General features: G+C 34.1%; 1 protein-coding gene across 6 annotated transcripts in view; it reads left to right on the plus strand.

Moving 5' to 3' along the window:
* The first annotated feature begins 69 nt into the window (after positions 1-69).
* Positions 70-8,502, plus strand: part of LOC117179306 (protein transport protein SFT2-like) — a 67,102-nt gene continuing 58,669 nt past the window's right edge. For 3 of the 6 annotated variants that reach the window (XR_004467902.1, XR_004467901.1, XR_004467903.1), the window contains exon 1: positions 70-188. The gene's annotated coding sequence lies outside the window, so the exon portion shown is untranslated. The remainder of the gene's footprint in view (positions 189-8,502) is intronic. The other 3 variants (XR_004467904.1, XR_004467905.1, XM_033370963.1) reach the window with 2 other exon arrangements.

An 8,502-nucleotide genomic window follows, 5' to 3' on the forward strand; every position in this document is an offset into this window, starting at 1 on the left:
CAATATTAAGTATTAAAATAATTGTTCTATTTCTAGACAAGACTACAACGGCTTACAGTATTTACGCTGTTTTTCTTCATGGGGATAGTCTGTTTTAGCTTATCTACAGTTTACATTCCTGTGTTAATCTTAAAGGCCAGGAAATTTGCACTTTTGTATTCATTAGGAAGCCTTTTCTTCATATTAAGGTAAAATATTCAGGTGTTTTCTGCTTTTTAAATTTTTTATTTCTTCAAAACATTTTAAAACGTAAAAAATCCATTTTTGAACAAATTCGTACATTTGTACGTCTGCAACTTGTAGATTATAATTGTATCTGGAAAAAGTTGTAAATTCGTTCTTATAAAATACAAAAGAGAATTAAGAGGATTACTTTTTTCGCGAGAATTCCATAATACTAGATATATTGCGCTCCTAATTGAAAGTTTATGGTAATTTTTTTTTTAACTATCAGATTTCATACATGGTATACAATGCATACCTGGCATTTTGAAAATAGTGCTTTAACTGATTACCTCGAACCTACGTTTTGAAGGACTGATATAGATCCCTACCGAAAGAAATCTCTGAGTTTTCTTTAGCGAAATAGCCTGACCCATTTGAGCCTATAAACAAAGTCGATTTGAAACAAAATAGTCTCGGAGATAGTTTGAGAGATTTGGGTCCTTTTCAAGATCCTTTTAGTGGTCCTTTTAAGAGTGATGCGACGGTAATATAATGTTCCTTTTGTATTCGTCACGTACCGGGCGGGCAGAGTTATTTACAGTAGTTGGTCGTGGCTAATCCGCTCTCCCTTTTTAAATTTCTCTTCAAATTATTAACACTTTTTTTAATTGATGAATTTTCTCATTATACTTATTTATAATTATAACTTATATACTGATATACAATTTTCTAGTTAAATTCAAAAATGTTCTAAATTTTAATCCGAAAGCTTAACAAAGGACCCTTGAGTGTCGGCTACTCTATTGAGATAGCCTCTCTGCTTGTTATTTATGATCGTATTCTTATTTCAATTTCGGAAAGGATATTTTAAAGCCTTCAGACCATTTAAACGAGCTTCCTGGACCTTTAAAAATATCTGCCTGAGTGCCAGCGGAGAATTTCTCTGAGCTTCTTTGACCTAAAGAATTTTTAGTATATACTCAAAGATTCTTTTCGATAGGGATCATTCTAACTCGTGACGTCATGCGCTCCGAGCGGCCATCGAGGGAATAACAGTGCCCGTATACCCCTATAGTTTGCATGTGTTGGCGGAGTTTCTAAAAAGTTGTTTTTGTTTTTTTCGAAATGCAGAGTCAATATTTGGCAAAATTGTTGAGAGGTGTCAAGGCCCAATAATATAGAAAATTTGAAAAAATTATAAATCAATTATTCATAATCAATTAATTGGTAGTGAGTTTTCAGTTTATTAATTGGTGGAGTCTACATTACCGGCGCCGGCAAGATTGTTGGTTGCCGGCTATTTTTCGCGAAGAGCAAAATACGAAATAAAAGCGAATTACGTGTACAGTCATACAAATACCTGAAAATATAATTTTTAATTTCAAAACTGATAAAAATCATGTTTGTAAAAAGAAAAATCGAAATACTCGATACACGGAAATGGGATAATCGAAATGAGTTAGGCTCCTGTTCATATTCTGGGAGTGATATGAAAAATAAGTGGGACTGCTGGATAGGTATGAGGTTTTGATTGGGGGTGGGTGTCACCGAATGCAAACTCTCTCCAAAAAGTGATATGAAAAAACCCATAAAAAGGTTATGTATAAAAAATGGGTACCGACAAAAAACTTACAGTAATGGTAAAAATAAACCATTCTTAAAGCCGAGCGTCTAGGTAAACAATCCATTTTTCGATTAAATTACAAGAATCATGTACAATGAAATATATAACACATTATTTGTGACTATTCACAGGAATTCATTCTAGCCTCGTCATAAGACGTTGGCAATAGATAGGGACCAACATTATGCATGTGACCAGTCACAGGGGTGTCTTCTCGCCTCCGCAAGGCGTTAGAAAAGGGGTAGGTGTGCGACCTTAAATTATTTCTTTGACCAGTCACTAGGGTGCTTTCTCGCTCCCATGTGGCGTTGGAAAAGGGATAGGGGTGCGACCAAAATTATTTCTGTAACCAGTCACAGGTGTGCATTTCCGCCCCCACCAGACGTCAATAGTAATTCTTGAGTCGCAAATAGTATATATAAATAGTGTATATAGTGTATATAAACTTCGTAAATAAAAAACGTAATTTTTTAAAGTTTTAACACTGAAAATTATATTTGCCGGTGTTTTCATGTCCAGGTTTGTAATCAGCGCATCAACATACATCAGTATACGATTTAAAACAAATGTAAAATAAAGGAAAGAAAGCCGGCAGCATGCAATGTTTGCCGGCGCCGACAGGCTAGCCACTACGTTATAAATTTGTATGACTTTTAGAAATACCTTTTTACTCTTTCATAAGCTTTATGATTAAATATCTTGGATAATGTGTTTATATAAAATTTTATATTATTTTCTACTCAAGGTGGTAAACGATTCTTATATTTTACAAAATTACACGGAATAAATAAAAGCTTAACATATTTCAAAGGTATTACGAGATTTTAGGTTTTACTCATTGCATCTTCCTGCTTAAATGATGTCAACTTGTTCACAATTTTTCAATGTATCTTTTTCTTGATATTTTTAAACAGTTAAAATTAGGGTCATTAAACAAAAAAAAGATAGACAGCTGTGAGCCTCCGCATGAAAGAGGCCCTTATGGCTGGTATGGAGTTACGTATAGGAGCATGATAATGGTTTTCCCAGCCCCGACGAAAAGCTTCAGCAAAAGGAATTGATTATATTAAATTAAAGTACTCTGAAGTAATAAATTCCTGTGCTCGGAACAGATGACTTAGCTCGTGCTAGAGAGATTTTTGTGAGAGCGAGAAACGTTGTAGACCTTTTTTTAAGGTAGAAAAGAAAATATTTATTTATTGGTTACAAAAGTTGGGGAACATATTTCCTTAGTTTGCCTGAAGCGCGTGGTCCGACAAGTCAAACAATTGACGCAACATTTAGGTCAGAACATTGAACTCTAAAACATTACACATGTAAAACATTAGGGAAATATAAAAAAATTAACCTTTTGTGATACAAGGCAAACTGCTTAAGGGCATGTGATTCTTAGAAAATGATCGATTTAACCAGTTTTAGGTTCCCCCTGCTTTTTTCCTAGAATAATGAATATTTGGTCTTAAAAAGTTGGGACATCATAGCGAACATGCTAATGGACGTCCCCGCACACTTTTTGTGGGTCACTTCAAAAAAATTTAATTTTGCTAAATTTAATTAATTTGTCTGGCGCTTTGGAATTAGTATCGATTTCTCAGTGTTAGATTCCCTCGGCTTTTTCTACAATAATAAAAATTTTGTCTTCAAACAGGGTGGCCACATGTTAGGGAAATCAGGAAAAATAAATGTTGTCAGGGAAGTCAGGGAAATGAAACAGCTGTCAGGGAAAATAGAAATTTATATGTTTTTATAATAGTTTGGAAACATTTCCTAATATCAATATAAATATTGTTTCAATGTACATTCTTTAAAAATATAATTCGATTCTTAGTTTTTTATTTGTAGTTATTTCTTTATTTACAGTTTAGATACATATGCTTTTATATATATCCTGTAGTCAGAGAACTCAGCGGCTTTACAATGGGCTATGAATCGCTTTGGTAAAATCAAACCTTATTTTAAAAAATCACCCCCTGTAATGAAAAAAAGTTTTAAAAAAATGACTAGGCTAGATTTAAAAAAAAAATTTGCTTTCCAATATGATATAAACACTTGTAAAATCAACCCTTATTTTAAAAAGAAACCCCCTGTGCTGCAACAACGTATTTAAAAAAAGGAAACTATCTAAATGGAAAACACTTATAAAATATTAACACGGTATTTTTAAAGCATAAATAAGGAGCAAAATTATGACAAATGCAGACTGATGCCAAAAATTGTATACATTAAATGCTGGGATTTTTGTGCTCCTAATTTTTGGGTTCTTTCTTTAATTTCCAATGCCATATAAATCGCTTTTGTAAAATTAACCCTTCTATCAAAAAGAAACACCCTGTAATGAAAACATGTATTGAACAAAGTCGATATCTACATAGATGGAACTTACTTATAAAATATTAACATGGTATTTTTAATCATAATTATTTCTAATCAAAGTTATTTTTCAGTCTAGGTGTGTTAATTTTTTCATATAGTTATTAAAACTATTTTTAAAGATAAGTTGAAATCATTTTAAAATCGTAAAAACCACTTTTTTGAACAGGGATGCTGGGGATCTACATGTATGTTTTAAAATACATTTTGGCTTTTATCTGTGTTTTATCTTTCTTCTTTTATCTATGAGAACAATTGGTCCAAATCACATTCGAAAAAATGCATCCCGTTCTGTACAAAATTGTCATATAATACCAATAAATTTAAGATTAACTTCACGATAAGGGCAGTTTTTTGGGGTTAATAAAACTTGATCATTTACAGCATTGAGTCGATAAAAAAGTCAAGTTAACGATCTACCTGGATAACGTTGAACTTGTATGGGTTTCCCTAATGCAGTTGTTCAGAAATGTACATGGTGTACCACTAATCAAATTCAGACGAATTTGGCGATAAGGGTAGTTTTATGGGGATACTAAACCTTGATTCCTTACAACATTGAGTCGATAAAAAAATCATGAAACCGATCTACCTGGATAAGATCGAATTTATATGGGTTTGACTAATTTAGGTGTCCAAAAATGTACATATTCTACTACCAATCAAAGTCAGATCAATTTTGCGACAAGGGTATTTTTTGGGGATGCTAGAATTTCATACCTCGGAGCATTGGGTCTGTCGAAAACCCAGGTGACTGATTTACCTGGATATGTTCGAAATTTGAGAAGTTTTGATAGTAGCAGAGTCGAAAAGATTCTCAAAGACCTTCTCCTCAAACTAAGTCATATTTCACGTTAGGGGTGGTTTCTTGGGGCAGTTAGAAAAATAAAGAAACCGAACTAACTTAATAAAATCAAATTTTCACAAGTTCGAATCTTGAATATTTATTAGTAGAAACACCACGACCCTGTATTTAAAGGATAGAATAAATTGGCGACTTGATATTATGTGACAATTATGTACAGAACGTAAATGTAGATATGCCCAGTATCCCTAGTCACACAACTGCTTTTTAGGGTTTTAAAATTATTTCAACTTATCTTTAAAAATAGTCTTAATCACTAGTTGAAAAAATTATTTTAGAAAAAGTCTTCTCTCAAAAAAATTTCAATCATTCTGAAAATTTAGATTGTTCGTTATGTGAAAATGGATTTTTCTCGTTTAAAATTTGTTGTTCTGGAAGTTGTCTAAATGCATTAAAAGATGCATCGAAAAAGGTAAATTATATATTTCGAATATACACACATAGAGCGGAAAAGAATTTTGTAAAAGATGTTGAAATTTTAGCTTACACATTATGAGGGTTATTTTTGTAAAGATTAGGGGTGAGAAATAATTATGCTTGAAAGTAACATTTTACTATTTTATAAGTAAGTTCCATCTATGTAGATAACTACTTTTTTCAATACGTGTTTTCATTACAGGGTGTTGCTTTTTTGTATAAGGGTTAATTTTACAAAAGCAATTCATATGTCATTGGAAAATAAAGAACGAGCACAATAATTCTAACAGTTAATGTATACAATTTTTGGCATCAGTCTGCAGGTTTTTATTCGGATACAAATACGGGGGTTGTTTTTGTAGCGATTAGCGGTGAAGAATAATTTTGCTCCTCAGTTATGCTCTGAAAATACTGTGTGAATATTTTAAAAGTATTTTCCATTTAGATAGTTTCTTTTTTTTATATACGTTTTTGCAGCACTGAGGGTTGCTTTTAAAAATAACAATTTATTTTAAAAAAGTGTTTCATATCACATTGGAAAGCAGATAAATAGAAAAAGAAAATAGCTTATTCATTTTTCAATACTTTTTTCATTTCAGGGGGCAACTCTTTTTAAATAAGAGTTGATTTTACAAAAGCGATTCATACCTCCTTGTAAAGCAGAAAATAGCAAACAAATCTAACCTAGTCATTTTTTGTAATTTCATGATTTTTTTTAGAGGGTGCCTCTGAGTTGACGGCAAGCTAGCGCCGCCCTGTTTTCTCAAAAACGAATAGACATTATAATGTCATTATATGACATTTTGTTTTTAGTTAGTGGCGCCACTGAGTTGTCTGATCTTAATTTATCCATACTGCCATGTAAAGCACATTTTTCTGGCTTGTCTCACTATTTTGCTTAGCGCATTATTGAAACCTTACTCGTTTTTGTAATAATTTCCTGCCAGGGAAATTCGTCTAAATGTTAGGGGAAAGTCAGGGAAATCATGCTAAAGGACGTCCCCGCACACTTTTTTGCAGGTTAATTCAAAAAAATTTAATTTTGCTAAATTTGACGTGCGCGTATTTCGAGGTTATGTGTGTTACAATTCTCTCCCATAATTATTCTTGAGTGCTACCGACAGCATCAGTACGACAGAGACCTACATTATTAGAATTACAGACCTGAAAAACGATCCTAACCTAAAAATAGTGCATATGCATAACATTTTTTAGCACAATACAATTTTTGTGTTATTATCCCTCGAAAAAGAGTCCGGGGACAGCCGTTATGATATTTTATAGCATCTCTGAATTCAGTTTTAAAACATTTTAATTTTTGTGGAACAAAGCCGGGGAACTGTCCCCAATTGACCACACGTCGAAGTATCACATTCCCTTAACCTAATAAAACAAATATGCCCGCTTCCTGGGCTAATTTTCATCGCGCGTTGCGCACGCGGCTCGCAGGTTTGAGCGCGCCTAGGGCGCGGAACTGTTGGTTCTAGCACTTCGCGCTCGATAATATATTTGTCTCGCGCTTTGCCCCCGATAATGTATTTATCTCGCGCTCGGTCTTTGTGCACAGACTTTTTAAAACTAAAGGTCAAAGCATCGACAACAGTAATTTGGCGATTGTGATATCTCTTTTGTTAAAGCGTTTTCGGCTTTAACAAACACATTCTCATCTCGTATTTCGTACTCGAGTTTACACCTGAAATTGTACACCTTTCCTATAAATGTATATTATTATAATTCATAACATGCATTGGTATTAAAACAGACGTAGTTTCATTGTCTCGTTTAAAAAAAAAGTGTATCCATTTAAAAAATTTTGTTATTAAACATTTTATTGCAACTCTCTGTCGTTTTTTCATCAACTGAATTGGGTAATTTCTAATTATATTTTTACGATTCAAACGTTACATATACCGTCTACACAGCAGCCTTACCGTTTTTTAAGTTCTAAATTATTTCCCTAACCTCAGTGACCCAGACTTTGTCAATTGCATTCTCTACCGCATCGTGTTCTACATCGCATTTGTGGTTCCCTGTTGCTTTATCTTCTAATAGTTCACTTAAAGAGTCTCTTAAAGCGTCTAGAGCGGAGAGTCGACTTACAACAACAGTTCCACTAAAATTCGATTAATGAGAGTTGGGGAGGAGCGGGGGGCGGGGCGGATTAGTTTTAACCGAGATTTATAGCTACTTAGTATCTTATGCTGAGGTCACCAAACTTCAGCAGCGTTATGTCAGATGGGAGTAACAAATTTGTGGATCTTTTTCAAATGCACTATTTTGGCTTAGTCGGGTTTTCCGTATTTTGCATAGTTTAAACGAGAAAATGTAGTTTTTGGATTTTCCAGTATTTTATATGCCTTCAAAATTTAAATTTTCGATTTTTCAAGAAAATTCAAAAGAATGCACGCGGAGAAAAAAGTGAATAATCAGTACTGCAACATGATAATCACTACACGCTTAAGAACATAATCGCGACAAACAAAAATTAAATGAGAGGAAAAGACTGCATGACGCCTACCTTGATTTTCTTTAGATATCCCGAAGTCTCTCAGATTCTCCTGAATAGACACTCAAAATAGTCTAGACCTAATTCGGATAAAGCATGGTAAAACTCGGCAGGAACACCATCGTATCCAGGGGCTTTCCCTGTTTTACATTTGCGGATAGCAGACTTGATTTCATTCTTTGATATCTGGGCATCCAGAAGGGAATGTGTATTTACACCCCAAGAAAGATCAAGCTTCAGGTCAGCCTTGCATTTCTGTTAACTTCATGCATTACGGTGTTAGCCTCTCGTACCCCCTCTTCTCCCGGAAGCGATAACTACACATACTCCATAGTACTTCCCCCCTTCAGGAGAGAGGCGAGTAAAGCTAGCCGGACAACCATCCTTTAATCTTCCATTCCGTGTAACAATACCACGTAATTCTAAATCATCAGGGCAATACCACGTTTACAAATTACAGGATCGGATACCACAGTCTCTCCGAGCTCGCATTCGCCCCCACCGGTATAACATCAGGGCATACTTGATTCAAATCCCCGATCCGCGCATTGATGT

The sequence above is a fragment of the Belonocnema kinseyi genome, chromosome 9, assembly GCF_010883055.1.
Source record: "Belonocnema kinseyi isolate 2016_QV_RU_SX_M_011 chromosome 9, B_treatae_v1, whole genome shotgun sequence".
Lineage (NCBI taxonomy): Eukaryota > Metazoa > Arthropoda > Insecta > Hymenoptera > Cynipidae > Belonocnema > Belonocnema kinseyi.